Source organism: Vombatus ursinus, unplaced genomic scaffold (assembly GCF_900497805.2).
Source record: "Vombatus ursinus unplaced genomic scaffold, bare-nosed wombat genome assembly UNPS02009835.1, whole genome shotgun sequence".
Lineage (NCBI taxonomy): Eukaryota > Metazoa > Chordata > Mammalia > Diprotodontia > Vombatidae > Vombatus > Vombatus ursinus.
The window spans coordinates 12,733,559-12,755,109 of NW_020949613.1; positions in this window are offsets into that span (position 1 = coordinate 12,733,559).

Genomic DNA, 21,551 nt, shown 5'->3' on the forward strand with positions numbered 1-21,551 from the left:
ATCTCCATTTTCCTTTTCTTTATCTGTGTAATTTTTTTTTCCCCTTCCAACTAGAAGGTAAGCAATCTCCTTTAGAGCACTGGAGGAAACCAGTGGTAAAGTGGATTGAGTGTTGGGCCTGGAGTCAGAAAAAAACCTGAGTTGAAAACTGGCTTCAGAAAAAGATTTATTAGTTGTGTGAACCAAGAATTTATCCTTTGTCTGAATTTTCTCAACTACAAAATAGAGATTATAATATCATCTGCCTTTCAGATTTTTGTGAGAATGAAGTGAGGTATTTGCAAAAGAACAAACAAAACAAAACAAAACAAACAAAAAATTCTTGAATTGTACCTGACACATAGTGAGGACTATATTAATGCTTATTTGCTCCTTCCTTCAGGGCAAAGATTATTTTGTTTTTATCTTTTTATCCCACATTCCTAGCATTTTACTTGGTGTTATAAATTTCTGCATAAATGCTTTTAGGATGGTAGTAAATAATTAATCTAGGAAAAGAAGAAAACATTGCTCCAACTATTTTCAGTGACACCTTTTGTAAATATTCCACCAACTCAATGCATTCTTGGAAAAATGAGCAAAGAATCCATGTATGTAGAAATGTCAGCAGGCTGAAAGGATGCTTTTAAATGTTAAGACAAAAAAAACAACTAAAATATATTTAGCATATATTATTTCCATATTTTAATAATTTCTATGATACTTTTGTGTTTTGATATTTCATCTGTAAGTTGTTGCAAAATTCCTATGTTGTGATAAAATCTCTTCAAAATTCAAGAAAAATGCAGACAAATTTCCTGTTTCACCCACTGTATTAGGTTCATGACTGATTTTTTTCATGATCTTTCCAGCTGAGTTTATAGATTGCTTGAGCTAGGTGTGAGAAAGCTTGATGACATAGTCACTGAGCAATCTGTCAGGTTCTTCTTTCAAATGAATCTGTTAAAACTCAACAAGGAGCAACAGTTAACTCAGAAGATAAACAGTAATAGATTTGTTTTCTATTAATATATCTGGATATAGAGACTGAGGAAAAAAAGAGAATAAAAAAGAAACAGCCCAGTTAAATGGAGAAGAAATTTGACATTTTAAATATGTGATTTCTTGTATTCATTTGTAAATATCCATTCCACTAAAACAGGCACACTAGTGCACTGTTCGTGGAGTTGTGAATCGTTTAAGCCATTACAGAAAAAATAAATTGGAATGTAAACTCAAAATTTACTAATTTTTTCTTATTCTTTGACCAAGCTACACAATTAGTAAGTACATGTATATGATTTTTAGTTCTATATGCTACAGAGATGAAAGAAAGAAGCAAAGGATCTATATGTACAAAATATTTATAACAGCTTTTTTCCATAGTAAGAAAAAACTGAAAAATAAAGGTTTCCTAACTATCAGGGAAGTTATCATTGATAATTAAATTATGAGACCCTATGAAAGTGTAAATATTTAATAATTAATAACATTCAGTTATGCAATAATAAAATAATGGCAATTATTTATTAAATAATTTAACATATTATGGTATATGCTATAATGGGTCCTTATTGTGCTATAAAAATCAAATGGCAGTTTAATAGGAAAGTGGGAGGCCTCCTATGAATTTATGAAAATGGTAGTAAGCAAAATCAAAAGAACTATTTACAAGAAAACATTTTAGAGAAAAGTAACTGAAATAGTTTAGAACTCTGATCAATACCATGATAATGCATGAATTCAGGGGGCTACAGATGAATCACATTTCACTTAACATGCTATAGAGGTGACAGACTTAGAATCCAAAAGAAACCATTCATTTTTCAGCCTGGACCATACTGGGATTCATATTACTTGACAAAGTAACTTTATTAGGATTTCTTTCCAGTTATTTAATTGGAGGTACAATTGAAAGGAGAAATAAAAAATCCTCACAAAAATAAATAAATAAATGAATGACTTTTTAATAATGAAGAAATTTAATGAAAACTTTACATCTAGGTTTTTGGTTTTCTGGATGGATCTTAAATCACACATAATAAAAAAATAAAGATTATATGCTAATATTCATTCATACCCAGTAAAATCTATTTCAAATAGCTAGTTAGATGTTTCTCAAAGGCAAAACAATATAAATAAACCTTGTTAGGTCATAAATTAAAATTATTTTTAACTTAAATCATTTAGATTTTTGTCTATGTGATGATCAAAATCTATGGAAATTTTTCTTGAATTTATCTATAGGAAATAGAATTAATGAAAATGTTTAATAGGAAAGTGACATAATTAAGACATCATTTAAAAAAAGATTAATCTGGTGAAAGGGTTCAGAAAGAAAGAAAGGAAGATTTTCTTTTCTGATAATAATTAATTGGTTCTGTTTCAAGTTTTTAGTATACTGCTTACATAGTTCTGAATTTTCTTTTATGATGTAATCTGGTAAGCAATTGTATTAGTTATGTTGTTGAAAGGACAATTTATTTTATAATATGAAATGTTACATTAAGAATTGTGCCTTCAGAGACAAGAGAAAAAAGAATGGATCAGTTCTGTTGGGGTATTCTATATGATCTCGTTCTGTAACATTTCCTTTTAAGTATTGTAATTTAAGAAATGAGAACTTCCAAGTTTTGTCTATGTTTAAAGGGAAATTTTAGCTGGGATTATCTGACTCTCACTTATGAAGTTTAAAATTGTTAACTAAGGTATTTGGAGTTATTGTTTAAGTCAAGCACTGGTAAAAGTATTTTTTTTGTGTGTGTTTGTGAAAAGAAACTCGGTAATTATGCAAAAAAAGAGATTTTGTAAAATCTCATGATTCTTATACAGACACCTTTTGACTACAGAATTGAGGTAACTAGGAATTTTATAGTAATTAGGAAATTGTAAGCTGTTTTTAAAAAAGGGAGATAATTTTATGAAGAAAATGTTTTGATGAAATCCTTGATATTCTTTTAGAGGGTCTACTAAATTTCTATTTGTAAGAAAATTATGTCCAAACCTATTGTGAACTTTTAAGAGTTTCATTCCTGGGTTTGTTGTGTCCTTGGAGTGGGCTTAACTGGGTGCTTTTAGAGAAATAGTCTCAATGGAAGCAGCATCAGAGATCTAAGGCTAGTGATTAATACTAAAGCATATAAACTGTAAGTAGGAAAGATCTTACTATTTTGATCTGAATTCATTTCATGTCCTAGCAAGAGTTAAAATTACTGTTTGAACTTATCATCTGTATAGGATTCAAGTCCTGAAAGTGTCTCATTCTTTTTAGATTAAGAATGGTTAAAGAGGGATAAATAAGCTTGAGAAATAGGCAAATCTATTTAGAGTAGCAACTTATCATCTTAATGGAAATTTTATTTTACTTAGGATGTTATTAGGAACCAGAACATGTGTAGGAAGTTATGCAAACTACTTAGAGCCCACTTCGTAGATGTTCCCTAATTAATGTGAAACTATAGTCTCACCTGAAATACTGATAAGGGAAATTTGCTACCTAAGACTTTGAGGCCTTTATTGAACTATTATTCTGAGTCTAACTCCAGGTATGGTTAATAAGGAACTGATTGAGCTACTGAGCCATGACGTCAGCAACAGGCAAAGAGGTTTTCAAGCTGCACCTATGAGCTGCAAGAGGGTGTTCTCATGGGAAGGTCGGGAGAATGACATTTCTGCATGGCTGAAGTAGGATTTTCCTGACTCAATTTTCCCACTACAACACCTGGCGGACTTTAAACCTGGCTCAATGCAGTTGGTCATTCTGTAACTTCTGCCTGGAATTGACATGAATCTAGGGAAGCATTGTTACCTTTCTTTAGTTATGTCTTTGTTCTTTCATGGCAAATTCCTATAATCATAAGTTTTGTAAGCATAAATATCGAATCCATTAAACAATAGATTGATGCAGGAACATCCGAGGATATTACAGTAAGATGCAAGTATAAGATTGAGTTATTTGGCCTAGAATTTCAGAATTAAGTATTCAGTCTTGATATGTTACTAGTGTATTCCTATATAAGTCAGGATCCTTCAATTTCTCATAATGGTTATGATGCGGTCTAGAAGTTTGGGAGTGCTGAGACCCCAAGATCATATTATGAAGGCCCTACCTGAAGGAGTACAGCCTAGGTCTTTCAGCCAGGGGTGATGTTTGTTGGAGATAAACCATATAGGCCAGTTGAGTGAAGTATAAGCGTTTTCTGGGGCCCATAGACAAATGGGAACTAGATTCCTTTTGGGGCAAGAGGCAAGAGCCCTTGGTGGGCTTGGGCCCTTACCTCATCATTATGAGGATAATTAGGCCAAGAGATTGTAAAACTAGGATATAATTTTGTTATTTAATTAATACTTAGTTAATGTTAAAGTTCTCTAAGTTTGATACAATTAATTCACGTGAAAAGAAGAATAGCTTATGACTTATCTTGTTTGAAAGTAGCACTCATTTTAATTAATGATTATTTATTTGTACATGTCCAGAAGTTGGGATTGTTTTAGTATTTGATATGTACTGGTTTTAAATTAACTACTATGTATTGGAGTCTGTCATTAATTCCTTAGTGGAATCTCATCCTCCTGATGGGGAATATGAATAGGAATGGTTAATGAATTAATGCAAGGTATAAAACTAGAAGTAATGCAGAGTGTAAGACTAGGTTCTAATGTTTCTAATTCGAATTTCTTAAAATATGGTAATTGGCCAAGGTTCCAATTTTGATCTTGTAATGGTGGAGACATGGGTTGAGTTAATTTTCATTATTTGCCCTGGTTATTGGCAAAGTAATTTAAAACTGTGTTCAGATCAATCTTGTAGGAGAGTAGACACAAGAAGGAGAATCTCGGGGAAGCTAGGTGGCACAGTGGATAGAGCACTGGCCCTGAAGTCAGAAGGATCTGAGTTTAAATCTGGCCTCAGACCAAACACTTGACACTTACTAGCTGTGTGACCCTGGGCAAGTCACTTAACCCCAACTGCCTAAGCAAAAAAAAAAAAAAAAAAGGAGAATCTCTACAAGAAGAGAGTCTGCTGGACACTGTTTCAACAGCACTTGGACCAGAGGACTTCACCAGATGATGTCCAGATTGTCAGACAGCTGTATGAGAAAGACTTCTGAAGCTTTAAATGGACAATTTATTGCTACTTTTGGGTCTCTGTATCTGTACTTAATAAGGGGACTGCCCCCTTTTTAATTTGTCAATTCATCAATTTCTCCCTTCCTTCTCCCATATTGTTCCCCAAAATCCCTTGATGAAATGTTGCCCAACAGCACAGCCCCAGATAGAACCATCACTAAAGCATTGCAAGGTTTAACCACTTTAGCTGACGAGTTTGCAGAGGACTCTGGATAGATAATTGATTAAAGGGATGGTTAGAATCTTGGTTTGGCAAATGGAAAAGGAATGGCTGTATCCATTATCGCTAACCTAATTGTGACTGAAATGCTGTAGGATGTTGTATAATTCCATGCATTAAAGGACTGGTACAATGATTGAGATGTCCCTCACTAAGATTATCCCAGTAGAACCCACAGTGGCAGTTCAGAGGGCAGGCTCTAGCAATATAAGGATGATGATTGAAAGTACCAATGAAACTTTCCCCAGTGATGGAGAATGTGAAATTACGTTAAAGAGATTAGAAGATAAGGAAATGGGGAATGTGTGGAAGCCAAATATTTACTAGAAAAGAAAAGCGGTGAATTGTAAGAAAGATTTTAGGGGGCTAGGCTTCCATAGCAGGATAAGAAATTCCAAGATCTTGTGGATAGTCCCTCAACCAATCAGAAAGTACTCCAAACTTTTCTATGAACAACTGGTTCTCTAAGAGCCTTAGAGGCTTAGCCTCTAAGTGGTTGCAACCAGCTGGGTTCAAGGACAGGGCTTCAACCGGGCAAAGGCTTTTCTCCACTGTGCTTGCTTAATAAGCTTATTGAATATGAACTAACACACCTCAAGGGGGGAGATAGCCGCCATTTTTGAACATGGGACCCATGAAGTGGGCAGAGTTAACAGAACATAGGCGAACATGAGATGGGCTGTCCAGGAAGGGTGTAACTCAGATGAACTAAACCAATAGGAGCCCTGATGGGTGGAGTACGGATCTTACTAACAGATTAAAAGTTGGACCAGCGCCCACATACTATAAAAGTGCATTGTTCCCGCTTCTCTCTCAAGAAGCATAATAAAACCTATCCTTCACTCCCACCCCAAAAAAAGATTAATTTGGTAACAAAATATCATATAATTTGAAAAGGAAGGAGACTAGAGAAAGGGAGACTAGTTAGGAGATGATAGAAGTTGCTTAGACCTGGACCAAGGATTATTTAAACTTGAATGCTAGTAACATGCATGGAAAGATATAAAATACATTATATACTTTGGTGTAAGAACAGCTACATATAATGTAAGCAAAAAGGGTACTCTGGATCTCAGAAGACCTAGCTGCCTAAGTACTATTTTGTCTTTTTGCATGCCACTTAATCTTGACAGCTCTTAGTTTCTTTCTGTGTAAAAGGGGACTTTACACCATAGTAAATTATTTCCAAGGCTTCTTCAAGTTTTTAATCAATGAGTCTGTGATACTGAAAGATTTCTAAGGTCCTCTATAGTTTTAATGGTCTATGAATTTATGAAAAATCAACAGCACTTCCGTATAGAATGTACTCCCTCTTCCAATGGTGAGAGGATAGAATGCTATTCCTGGAGTTGGAAAGATCTTAGTTCAAATACACTCAGAAATTTACTAGCCATTGTTGAGGTCAGTTTTGAGAGAGCAGTTAGGTGTGAAAGAATTCACTTGGACATTCTTGGTAGCCAATGGGAGCTTTATTATGTGAAAGCTACATGGGCCTCCTTAGTAAGAAAGCTAAAAGAGACCCCAACATTTGGGCAGTTATGCTTATATAGAAGTTTCAGAACTATGATGTAATTTTAGAGTTTCTTTTTTTTTATTTTCAGCCACAGACCAGGTTTATTAGAATCTGTCATATTAGCCAGACTCTTAAGGAGTCTGAACATTAGTGAGCTATTGGCTAGATTATAAGAATCTGAGCAGTGGCTAGATTTTAAGAATCTGAGCATCTTAATGGAGACAAGATGGACTTTATATACAGAAAGACTGTGAGAGAGATCTAGGAGTGGCCAAGTGGTCTGCTGGGACTGTGAGGTAATAGAATGCCAGGGACCTGGATCTAGGAGAATGGAACCTAGCTAGGATTAAGGGTGGGAAGAGGCAGGGGGCTATAGGAAGGTAAGACAGTAGAGGGCTAGGCTTGGTTAAAGGTAACAGAGAATTGGGAGATTGGGTGCAGCCACAATGAAAGGCCAGTGGATGGGATTATAGCCTCAGGGAAAGCCAGAGATTTGACCAGATGGGAAAGTCCAGGGTTTTTCCTTTCTGGGGTCCAGATCCCAACCCCATCATACCCCCCTCAAACAAATGGGACCCAAATTCTTTTGGGGTAAAGTGTGAAGGTTTTGGCTTGTGAAACTGCTTCCTGTTGGCAAGGGGCATAGAGCTGTCCCTGCCTTGAAGGGATCCCCAAAGAGGAGATTGACTGGAACCGAGCATAGGCTGCATTGAGAGAATGATGGGGGACATTGGCTGGTCCCCACTATTTTCTACCAACTGTAGGTGAATGGCCTGTATTCTGGAAGACACAAATCTGACAGAAAAGATTTCAGGGCCCATATATAACAGGATAAAACATCTTTAGCTCTGTTTGGATTCAGATAATTCAGTTTTCCAACTATGTAGCATCAAATCCACCTCATAGCCAGACTTAGGAATAGCCAGGTGGGTAACATTCCTTTTCAAAGGAATATAATGTGAAAACTGAGCCAGGAAGATGCCATCTTACATCGAGGCTAAAATTGTCCTTTCAGCTTTTCCTGATGGTGACTTCCTACCAGTATCACATTCTCTGAGCACCTTGTTGCATTTCTCTAAGATGATGGATCATTGGTTATTGATGGACTGTGACCCATCAGACCCATTTGTCCTAGTGTAAAAATTCAATCATTAGAGATTATTTCTATATAATTGCAAATTCTCAGCAAGACACAAAGCAAACAAGTTTTTGACAAGTTTGCACATTAAAACAATAACCAACAATAGCCAAATTATTTTAATGGTAACCAAATTATGAAAAGTTGCTTGAAACAACTAATAGAAAAAGTTCACCAATTTGAAACTTGAAGCAAACCCATTACCAATCAGGTGACTTCTGTTTTGTTAAATGCATTTCCAAATTACTTTACAACGAGAATCAACATCTCGCTAACAGTTAAAACTACAATTTTAAAAGATCATCCTTACTCAAGTTTGCATGCTAGCCTCTTCACTTTGAGCAGGTTGTGCTGAACCTGGGTGATGCTTCCATGCAGAAGTTGCCCTAGGGCCCAAGGCCATTGCCAGTGGAGCCCATGCTGTAGAGGGAAAATTCAGAGTTGGGGAAGGGGGGAGGGTGAAACTCTCTTCTCCTATGGGAGGGGTTAATGATACCCTCTTGATTTAATTGAAGGGAGTGATCAGGGTTGTAAGGAGGTGTTTCAAAACTCCTTAATGATCAATCACAAAACCTCCAGAATCTGCCAAGATATTTTTCGTTGTTCTACCTTTCTCCTGTGACTTCCATGAAGGAGGATTCAAGGGTGTAGCAGGAGAGGAGGAAGTAAGCTTCAGGGAACCAAAAAGCACTGTAGTTTTCCTAATTCCCTAGCACTGAGAGAATTGACAGAATTAGGCACACGCTTCCAGAGAGGGCATCTGGCTTTGTCCTCTATGCTGTGGAAAGTGAACCCAGGTCCATGGCCTTGAACCAAGCCCATGGACAGAGAGCCTGAGAGGGTCAAGTCTGAATGCAAGACAGCCTCATAACTGTCTGACCGAAAACCACCTCCAAGCCTTCCTAGATGCTTGGAGAGAGACCTCAACTGCAAGGCAAGAAAGAAGGGGAGGAGGCTTACATTCCTTCCAGTCTTGGCTGGAGAAGAACTTGGGATTAGGCTGCTTCCCTGTATGGGCCACAAAATGTTGAGGTTTAGGGGTTTAGTGGTGCTGGGACCATCAAAATCATGATATGCAGGTCCCGCCCAAAAGAATTCAACCCAAGCCTTCTTTCAGCCAAAGACAAGGTTTATTAGAACATCCATCATATTGGCCAGACTCCTAAGGAGTATGAACATTAGTGAGCTTTTGGCTAGATTATAAGAACCTGAGCAGTGGCTAGATTTTAAGAATCTCAGCCTAGAGTTTCTTATGGGGGTTAAAGATTAAGGACAGGATAAGAAAGGATTTTATGACATAGGATGAGGGAGACAAAATGAAATCTTTATAGTTTAAAGATTTACGGACAGGACAGGGAGACACAGGTTAAAGAATAGAGATGGGGAACACAGGATAAGGGAGACAAAAGCAATTCTTTTGGTACAAATTAAGGAGAAGTTTTACGGTATTTCAAAGTAAGGAGAAAAAAAGGACTTTAGGACACCCTCAAGTTACAAGATCTCTCAGGTACTGGAAAGGCAACTTTAATATTTTTAAAACCGTTATGGCACCACTTGTATCCATATTATTGAGACTATCAGCAAGTTATTTAACTTCTGTTTGCCTTAGCTTCCTCGACTGTAAAATGGGGATAATAACAGTAACTACTTCACAGATTTGGTGTGAAGATTAAATGATATAATATTTATAAAGTACTTAGCACAGTACTTGGAACATTGTAGTTACTGCATAAAATATTATTCCCTTATCTTTCCCTTTTTAGAATTCATAGTTTATTTCAAAGCTCAGCTTAAAAGATAACTTCTTACCTTTTGACCATCTCTCCACCTTCTGGTGTCACCCATTAGAACATTACACACACACAAAATACTAAAAAAGCAGAGTTACAGACTAAGTAAAAATGAGGCTTAAGGCTCTTTATTCAATCAAAAACTTTAAATTAGATACAGAAAGCTCTGGATCAATTTAAAAGGCCTTTAAAGTCATTGATTAAAGTGAAGTAATATTGTTCAGGATTCAGTTGTTTGAGACTGTTTGATCATGATCTGTAAGATTTTTCTATAAAATAACAAGTCAGGCTCTTAGTAAATTATTGCTGATCATTTTACGGGTTACTGTATATAGGTGAGATGAAGGAAACGAAAAAAAAGTCTAAATATCATCGAGGTTTTAAACCTAGGAGAGGCTAGAAGACTGGTATTTACATTAGCACAAGCAGAAAAAACAAATGAGATGACAGTAAGAGAGAATAAAGTTTAAAGTTTAAATAAAGTTTAAACATCTAATATTAGAATATATTCTAATATAATATAATGTTAGAAAGCCAACTTGGACATATCTAGCTATCATTTAAAATGTGAATATGAATTTTGGGAGAAAAGTTGGTTTGGGAACCCTATAATTGTAAATTGTCCCACTACAAATAGTAATAGAAGTTGAGAGTTGATGATCACTGAGGGAGAATATGTATATAGAGAAGGAAGAGTAAAGGACTAAAGACAGAACTTTATTAATAATAACAATTATTAATATGTATATAGTACATTAAAATTTACAAAGTACTCAAAATATTACTTCATTTTATCTTCATAATAAACTTAGGAAGAAGTTTCTCTGTTATTATTATCCTCATTTTACAGATGAGGAAATTGAGAGCAAAGAAATTAAGTGATTTGTCCAGGGTTACATAAATAATAAGAAACTAAAGTTGTTTTTTTTTAATTAGGATTTCCTGACTCCAACTTCAACTCTTTATCTGCTGTGCCACTTAGTTACCTCATTTTAGGAGACACTTATTTGTATACTATCTTTAAGTTCTCTGTATAGTTTCATGACTGTTTCTGAAATACTCTCAACTAGACAATAATTTCACATGACATCAGACATAGTGTTTTCTAATTCTTCTTTTGCATTTTTACCACATAAACTAGTATTAGGTACTACTGAATGAGTTCTTTATGTAGAAATGAGTGTATAAGTTCTACTTCCTATTATGTTATGGCTTAAGACATCAGTATTAGCGTAAAAAGATATAGCATCCTATTTTAAAGGTATCAGTAGTACTGTTCATAAAATAGTGAACAACTCAATAAAGTAAAATTCTTTATTTGTCATTGATCTTTAGCTGGAAGAGGCCTTATAAGTCCTTTAATTCAGTCCTTTTATTTGCACATGTTGAAAATGAAACCCAAAGAGGTAAACCTGCTTTACCAAAATCAGTTAGTAAGTTGTAAAATGATTTGAATCTAATCCTCACATTCAAAATCCAACACTCTTTCCCCTGTATGTTTATTTAATTTATATTGATTAAAATTTCATCTGATCCTTTCACCTCTCCATAATTATAAACATGGTCATGAAGAAGTAACAATATATAAAGGAATTAAAAACAAACAAAAATAAAAGATAAGATACCATGGTGTGTTCTACTTGAACAAATGAATCTACTCTCTCTAATTCATATAACCAATCAGATGCTTGGACAGTTTCAAATTCATGATATAAAAAAGTAAGATCACAAAGTTTATACATTATGGCCTGCCTGAAAGTATACTAGTAATGCAGGGCTGGTTCAATATCAAGAAAACTGTATGCATAGTTGACCATATTAATGACATAAAACAACAAAAAATGATTACTTCAATAGATGGAGAAAAAGTTTTTGACAAGATATAGCACCCATTCCTACTGAAAAACACTAGAATACATAGAAATAAATGGAACTTATCTTAAAATATTAAATATTATCAATCTAAAACTAAGAGCAAGCTTTATCTGTCATGGGATAAATTAGAAGCCTTTTCAATAAGATTAGGCATGAAGCTAGAATGTCTATTCTCAATATTGTTATTTAATATTGTAATAAAAAGTTCTTACTATAGGAATAAAATAAGAAAAATAAACATGGGCAATAATAAAACAAAATTATCACTATTTACACATGATATAGTGGTTTACTTAGAGAACCCTAGTGTTAACTAAATGAACAAACAAATATGAGTTCAAACAATTAACAACTTCAGCAATGTTACACAATATAAAATAAACCCACACAAATCATCAGAATTTCTACTAACAAAACCCAACTGGAAGAGATAGAGAAATTTCATTTGAAATGGCTGCAGATAGCATAAAATATTTGGAAATCTACCTTCTAAGATACTCACAGGAACTTTATGAACACAATTATAAAATATTTTTCACAAAAATACAGATCTAAAAACTTGGAAAACTATCAATTGTTCATAGATAGGCTAAACCAATATAATAAAAATGACAAGATTATTTAAATCAATTTACTTATTCAGTGCCATACCAACAAAATTATGAATAATTATGCTATAGAGTGAGGAAAAAGAGAACATAATGCTATTTATCTGAAAGAAAAAAATGGTCAAGAAAATCAAGGGAATAAATGAAAAAAAAAAAAAAAGAGAGAGAAGGAAGAGGACCCAGAAGTATCAGATCTCAAACTGTAGTACAAATTTGTAATCATAAAAATAATTTGGTACTGGATAAGAAGCAATTTAGTACTGGATAAGATAGAGAGGCAATGGAATAGATTAGATATAATACAATATACAGAAGTAAATTGGCACAGAAACATAGGGTTAGATAAACTCAATGATCCAAGTTATTGGGGCAATAACTCATTATTTAACAAAAATGCTAAAAAATGGAAAGTAATCTGGCAGAAACAGTGTATAGACCAACATATATTACATAATAAGGTAAGCTCAAAATAGTTACATAAAGCGTGATGTCATAAACAAATTAATGGAGGATGGACGATATTGCTTATCAAGTCTATTGGGACAAAGATCATGATCAAAGAGAGGAGAGGTTCATGGTAAGTATAATAAATAATTTTGATTTTTTGTTGTTGTTCATTCATTTCAGTTGTCTGACACCTATTGACCCCATTTGTCATTTTCTTGGTGAAGCTATTAGAATGGTTTGCCATTTCCTTCTCCAGCTCATTTTTATAAATGAGGAGCTGAAGAAAATAGGGTTAAGTGGCTTGTCCAGTGTCACATAGCCCAATTTGAATGCAGGAAGATGAGTCTCCCTTATTTCAGACCCAATATCTTGTTCACCTCCTGAAAGAGATCCCAAATTGAAAAAGACAGGGAATATTGGAGCCAAATGCTAGAATCATCAGGTCAAGGAGAAAATACTGTAAGCAGCCAGAAAGAAATAATTCCAATATCATAAAATCACAGTCAGGAATATGCAGGACCTTATAGGAGGGCTTGGGATATGATATTCCATAAGGCAAAGGAGCTTGGATTACACCAAGGATCAACCACCCAGCAAAACTGAGCATAATATTTCAGGGGAGAAGATGTACATTCAATGAAATAGGAGACTTCCAGATTTTCCTGATGAAAAGACCAGAGCTCAATGGAAAATTTGAACTTCAAATACAAAACCAAGAGAGACATAAAAAATAGGAACAAAAAAAAAAATACTACTCAATAAGGGCAAACTGATTACATCCCTATACAGGAAGATGATGCTTATAGTTCTTGAGAACTATATTTTTATTACAACACTTAGAATGGATATATACATAACCAGATGGGGTGGGATTAAGTGGACTTTGATGTGATGATAAAAAACCTAATTAAGTGTTGAAAAGGGATTGTAAAGGGAGAAAAGGGAAGGAGGATCTAGAAAAGGGTAAATTACATCACATGAAGTGGCACAAAGACATTTTACAGTTGAGGGAAAAAAGATAGTTAGATGAGCATTGTTTGAACTTTACTCTCATTAGATTTGACTCAAGGAAGGAATAACATACTAAATTAGGTATAGAAATCTAACCTGCTATATAGGCAGTAGGAGGGAAAAGGATTAACAATAAGGGAGGGGGTATAGAAAGGAGGGAAGAAGTAGTAGGAGAAAAGGGAAAGAACAGGGAGGGGGTGATTGATGGTAGGGCAGATTGGGGAGGTGGTGATCAAAAGCAAAACTGTATTGAGGAAGTAAAGGAGAAAGGAGAAAGAAAAGAATAAATGGGGGTGGGGGTGGAGTAGAATAAGATGGAGAGAAAGACACAGACAGCAATCATAACTATGAATGTGAATGGGATGAACTCTCCCATAAAATAGAAGTTGTTAGCAAATTGGATTTAAAACGATAATCCTACAATATGTTGTTTATAAGAAACACATTTGAAACTGAGGCATACACACAGGGTAAAGGCAAAGGACTGGAGTAGAATATATTATGCTTCAGCTAAAGTTAAAAAAAAGAACTAGGAATAGCAATTCTGATCTCAGACAAAGCAAAAGCAAAAATAAATCTTATTCTGTTTTCTTAATTTATTTTGATTTATCAATAATCACTTCCATATGCTTTTGAGTTTAAAATTTTTCTTTCCCTGACTCCCCACCACCCTCCCCAAGATGGTGCACAATCTGATATAGGCTATACATTTACATTCATATTAAACATATTTTCACATTAATGATGTAAGCAAACATTAAAACCAGTAGGAGGAACCATCAGAAAGAGGAAACAAAACTCAACAGAAGAGAAAAATAAATAACAATTCGACTTCCATAGTTCTTTCTCTGGATTTAGATAGCATTTTCCATCACAAGGCCTCTGGAGATGTTTTAGATCCTTGTATTGCCGGGAAGGGTTAAGTTTATCAATATTAGTCATCACACAACATGGCTGTTATTGTGTACAACATTCTCTTGGTTCTGCTCACTTCACTCAGCATCAGACCATACAATTCTTTCCAGGTTTTTTCTGAAGTCATCCTGTTCATCATTTCTTATAGCATAATAGTATTCCATCACATTCATATGCCACAACTTGCTTAGCCATTCCACAACTGATGGGCATCCTCTCAATTTCCAATTCTTTGCCACCACAAAAAGAGCTGCTATGAATATTTTTGTACATGTAGGTCCTTTTCCCATTTGTGTGATCTCTTTGGGATATAGCCCCAGAAATGTTATTGCTGGGTCAAAAGGTATGCACATTTTTATAGCCCTTTGGGTATAGTTCCAAATTGTTCTCCAAAATGGTTGGATCACTTCACAACTCGACCAACAATGCATTAGTGTTCCAATGTTCCCACATTTTCTCCAATATTTATCATTTTCCTGTTTTGTCATGTTGGCCATTCTGATAAGTTTGATGTGGAACCACAGAATGGTATTGATTTGCATTTCTCTGATCAATAGTGATTTAGAGCATTTTTTTCATATGACTATAGACAGCTTTAATTTCTTCATCTGAGAACTGTCTGTTCATATCCTTTGACCATTTATCAATTGGGGAATGGCTTGTATTCTTATAAATTTGACTTAATTCTCTATATATTTTAGAAATGAGGCCCTTAACAGAGAGACTGGTTTTAAAATTCTTTCCCAATTTTCTACCTTCCTTCTAATCTTAGTTGCATTGGCTTTGTCTGTGCAAAATTTTTCAGTCTAATGTAATCAAAATTATCTATTTTTATTTTCATAATGTTCTCTATCTCCTGCTTGGTTATGGAGTCTTCTGTTCTCCATAGATCTGACAGGTAAACTATTCCTTGTTCTCCCAGTTTGCTTATAGTATCAGTTTTTATATCTAAATCATGTACCCATTTTGACTTTATTTTGTTATACGGTGTGAGATTTTGGTCTATGCCTAGTTTCTGCCATACTCTTTTCCAGTTTTCCCAGCAGCTTTTTTCAAAGAGTGGGTTCTTATCTCAGAAGCTGGGGTCTTTGGGTTTATCAAATAATAGATTACTGTAGTCATTGACTGCTGTGTCTTGCATACTTGACTTATTCCACTGATCCACCACTCAATTTCTTAGCCAGTACCAAGCAGTTTTGATGATTGCTACTTTATAATACAATTTAAGATCTGGAATAGCTAGGCCACCTTCCCTGCATTTCTTTTCATTAGTTCTCTTGATATTCTGGACATTTTGTTCTTCCAAATGAATTTTGTTATTATTTTTTCTAACTCTATAAAATAATTTTTTGGTAGTTTGATTGGTATGGCACTGAAGAAGTAAATTAGCTCAGGTAGAATTGTCATTTTTATTATATTAGCTCAGCCTACCAATGAGCAACTGATGTTTTTCCAATTATTTAGATCTGACTATATTGCATGAAAAATGTTTTGTAATTGTGTTCATAGAGTTCCTGGGTTTGTTTCAGGAGGTAGACTCCTTAATATTTTATAATGTCTGCAGTAAGTTTAAATGGAATTTTTCTTTCTATCTCTTGCTGTTTGGTTTTGTTGGTAATATATAGAAATACCGATGATTTCTGTGGGTTTATTTTATACCCTGCAACTTTGCTAAAGTTGTTTATTATTTCAAGTAGTTTTTTACTTGATTCTCTGGGATTCTCTAAGTATAGCATCATGTCATCCACAAAGAGTGATGGCTTTGTTTCTTCTTTGCCTATTCTAATACCTTCAATGTCTTTTTCTTCTCTTATTGTTAAAGGTAATGTTTCCAGTATGATGTTGAATAACAGTGGTGATAATGGACATCATTATTTCACCCCTGATCTTATTGGAAATGCTTCTAGCTTGTCCCCATTACATATTATGCTTGCTGAAGGTTTTAGATAGATGCTATTTATTATTTTAAGGAAGACTCCATTTATACCTATGCTCTCTAGTGTTTTAATAAGAATGGGTGTTGTATTTTGTCAAAGGCTTTTTCTGCATCTATTGAGATGATCATGTGGTTTCTGTTAGTTTTGGGGTTGATACGATGAATTATGCTGATAGTTTTCCTCATATTGTGCCAGCCCTGCATTCCTGGTATAAATCCTATCTGGTCATAGTGTATTATTCTTGTGATAAGTTGCTATAATCTATTTGCTAATATTTTGTTTAAAATTTTTGCATCTATATTCATTACAGAAATTGGTCTATAATTTTCTTTCTCTGTCTTGACTCTTTCTGGCTTAGATATCAGCACATATTTGTATCGTAAAAAGAATTTGGTAAGATTCCTTCTTCATCTATTTTACCAAATAGTCTGCATAGTATTGGAATTAATTGTTTTTTAAATATTTGATAGAATTCACATGTAAATCCATCTGGCCCTGGAAATTTTTTCTTAGGGATTTCATCAATGGCTCGTACAATTATTTTTCTGAGTTGAGGTTATTTAAGTATTTTACTTCTTCTTCTGTTAATCTGGGCAATTTATATTTTTGTAAATATGTATCCATTTCAATAAGATTGTCAAATTTGTTGGCATATAGTTGGGCAAAATAATTTTGAATTGCTGTTTTAATTTCCTCTTCCTTGGTGGTAGCTTTACCCTCTTCATTTTTGATACTAGTAATTTGGTTTTCTTCTTTCTTTTTTTTTTATTTAGATAAACCAAAGGTTTAACTATTTTATTGTTTTTTTTCATAAAACCAACTCTTAGTTTAATTTATTACTTCAATAGTTTTCTTAATTTCAATTTTATTAATTTTTCTTTGCTTTTGAATATTTCTAATTTAGTGTTTAATTGAGGATTTTTAATTTGCTCTTTTTCTACTTTTTTTAGTTGTATACCCAATTCATTGATCTCCTCTTTTTCTATATTATTTATGTAAGCAGTTAGAGATATAAAAGTTCCCCTAAGAACTGCTTGTACTGCATCCCATAAGTTTTGGTATGTTGTCTCATGATTGTCATTCTCTTGAAAGAAATCATTGATTGTTTCTATGATTTGTTCTTTGACCCAATCATTTTTTAGGATTAGATTATTTAGTTTCCAATTATTTTCAGTCTATCTTTTCATGGCCCTTCATTACATATAATTTTTATTGCATCATGATCTGAAAAGGATGCATTTACTATTTCTGCCTTTCTGCATTTGATTGTGAGGTTTTTATGCCCTAGTACATGGTCAATTTTTGTGTATGTGACATGTACCACAGAGAAAAAAGTATATTCCTTTCCATACTCATTCAGTTTTCTCCATAGGTCTATCATACCTAACTTTTCTAATGTTCTATTCACCTCCTTAACTTCTTTCTTGTCTATTTTGTGGTTAGATTTATCTAGTTCAGAGAGGGGGAGGTTGAGGTCCCCCACTAGTATAGTTTTGTTGTCTATTTCTTCCTATAATTCACTGAACTTCTCCTCTAAGAATTTGGATACTATAACATTTGGTGCATATATGGTTAGTAATGATATTACTTCATTGTCTATGGTGCATTTAAGCAGGATGTAGTTTCCTTCCTTATCTCTTTTGATAAGATCTATTTTTGCTTTTGCTTTGTCTGAGATCAGGATTGCTACCCCTGCTTTTTTTAATTCAGCTGAACCATAATATATTTTGCTCCAGCCTTTTACCTTTACCCTGTATGTGTCACTCTTTTTCAAATGTGTATCCTGTAAACAACATAGTGTAGGATTATGGCTTTTAATCCACTCTGCTAAAAGTTTTTGTTTTATGGGAGAGTTCATCCCATTCACATTCACAGTTATGATTACTATCTCTGTCTTTTCGTCCATCCTTTCCCCCCATCTCTTTATGCTTTTCTTCCTCCTTTCTTCTTTACCCCGCTCAATAGTGTTTTGCTTTTGACCACTGCCTCCTTCAGTCCCTCCTCCCTTCTATTAGCCCTTTCCCTTTTCTTCCTCTTTACCCTTACTGCTTCTTCCCTCCCTTCTATCTCCCCTCCAGTTTCTTTCCCCCTTTCCCTTCTACTGCCTATAGGGTAAGTTAGATTTCTATACCTAACTGATCATATTATTCCCTTCTTGAGCCAAATCTCATGATAATAAGGTTCAAACAATGCTCATCTCCCTCCCCTCTTTCCCTCTGTTGTAATAGGTTTTTGTGTCTTTTCTTGTAATATAATTTACCCTTGTCTGCCTCTTCCTCTCTCAGTATATTTTCTCAGATTCAATTAATCCACTTACTTGAATCCATTTAACCCACTTGATTAGATTTTTTTTATCATTACATCAAAGTCAACTTATATCCACCCCCATTATGTGTTCTCCTTTAACATGGTATAATAACAATACAGTTCTCAAGAGTTGCAAGTGTCATCTTCCCTTGTAGGGATGTAAACATTTTGCCCTTATTAACAATTTATTCTATCTTTCTGCCCCATTTACCTTTTATGTCTCTCTTGTATCTTGTACACGAAGATCAAATTTTTTGTTGAGCTCTGGTCTTTTTAACAGGAAGGTTTGGAAGTCCCCTATTTCGTTGAATATCCATTTCCTTCCCTGAAAGATCATGTTCATTTTCACTGGGTAGTTAATCCTTGGCTGCATTCCAAGCTCCGTTGCCTTACAGAATATCATCTTCCACACCCTATGGTCTTTTAATGTAGAGGCTGCAAGGTCCTGTGTAATCCTGACTATGGTTCCATGATATTTAAATTGTTTCTTTCTGGCTGCTTGCAGTAATTTCTCTTTAATCTGGTAATTTTGGAGTTTAGCTATTATATTCCTTGGTATTTTCAACTTGGGATCTCTTTTAGGTGGAGAGCGGTGGATTCTTTCTATAGTAATTTTGCCTTCTGGTTCTAGGACTTCAGGGCAGTTTTCCTTTACGATTTCCCGAAGGATATTGTCCAAGCTCTTTTCTTCATCATGATTTTCAGGTAGGCTTATAATTTTTAAGTTGTCTCTCCTGGATCCATTTTCCAGGTCAGTTGTTTTACCCATGAGGTAATTTATTTTTTCACCTATTTTTTTCATTTTTTTGTTTCTGTTTGACTGAGTCTTTCTCTTTCATAGAGTCATTAGTTTATATTTCTTCAATTCTAATTTTTAACATATTGTTTTCTTCTGTTAGATTTTGTATTTTCTTCTCCAATTGGTCAATTGTATTTTTAAGGGGTTTGTTTTCTTCAGTGTACTTTTTTTCCAATTGGCCAATTGTACTTTTAAAAGACTACTCTACCTCTCTCATTTGATTTTAAAATTCTTGAGTTCTTTTAAGAAGGCTTTTTGGGCTTCAGACCAGTTCATATTCCCTTTTGATGTTGATAATATGGGTTTGATGACAGTGTTGTCCTCTTTAGAATTTTTGTCTTGATCTTCACTCTTCTCATAATATGAATCTATCATACATTTCTTTTTACTCATGGTGTATCTTTATTCCCTGGCTTTTAAAGAGATTAAGCTCTCCTGCTGGGGAGCAAAGGACACTGACCCAAGTTTCTTTCATTGGGAGCCTAGGTCTTGGTCACTGGCTTTGTGTGCTGGGGCCTCTTATGTTGGCAATTGGAGGCTGTAGGTTTCTGGCAGCTTAACTGGTGTTAAATGTGTTTTAATATGTACATCAATTCATCCATGAAAATATTTGAACATGATTAAAGAACTCACTCAAACTAAAGGAAGGGAGTGAGGTATAATGGAAGCAACAATTGACTTGGTTTTAGAGTACTCTAAATACAATATAATTTCCTTTTGTAAGAATTTTGCAAGGGGAAAACACCTGATGCTGATTCTAATCCAGCTGAGATTTACAAGGTAGGGGGTCCATTGCTCACACAAAAGTTGACTGAAATTTTCTGGGTTATAAGCAAGATGAGTTTATACCCCAGGAGTTCAAGGATGACTCTATTGTCCATTGCTGTAAAGGTAAAGGAAATAGATTGTCCTGTGACAATCACAGTGGGGGCCTGGGACAGTCTCTTTCTTAGTCATTGCTGGCAAGATTCTTGCCAGAGTCCTTCTTTTTTAAATTTATTTATTTTTGGTTTTCAATATTCACTTCCACAAGATTTTGAGTTCCAAATTTTCTCCCCATTTCATCCCTTCCCCCACCCCAAGATGGCATGCATTCTGAAAACTCCTTCCCCTAATCTGCCCTATCTTCTATCTCTGCCCCCCTTCTCTTATCCCCTTCCCCTTCTAATTTCCTGTAGGGCAGGAAAGATTTCTATACCCCTTTTCCTGTATTTCTTATTTCCCAGTTGCATGTGAAAACAATTTTTTAACATGTGTTTTTAAAACTTTGGCTTCCAAATTTTCTCCATTCCTCCCTCCCACCCACCCTCATTGAAAAGATGAGCAACTCAATATAGGTTATACATGTACAGTCATGCAAAACACTTCCATAGTAGGCATGTTGGAAAAACTAAGTGTATTTCCCTTCATCCTATCCTGACCCTCGTTTATTTTATTCTCTCTTTTGACCATGTCCCTCCTCAGAAGTGTTTGCTTCTGATTATCCTCTCCTCCAATGTGCCCTCCCCTCTATCATTCCCTCACACTCTTGTCCCCTTCCTCCCATATTTTCCTGTAGGGTAAAATAGATTTCCATACCCAATTGAGTGTGTATGTTATTCCCTCCTTAAGCCAAATGCTATGAGAATAAGATTCACTCATTCCCTCTTACCTTACCCCATTTCCCCTTCACTGTAAAAGCCTTTTCTTGTCTGTTTTATGTGAGATAATTTACCGTATTCTACCTCTCACTTTCTCATTCTCCCAGTATAATCCTCTCTCACCCCTTAATTTTATTCTCCAGATATCACCCCTTCATCTTCAACTCACTCTGTGTCCTCTATCTTTCTTTCTTTCTTTCTTTCTTTCTTTCTTTCTTTCTTTCTTTCTTTCTTTCTTTCTT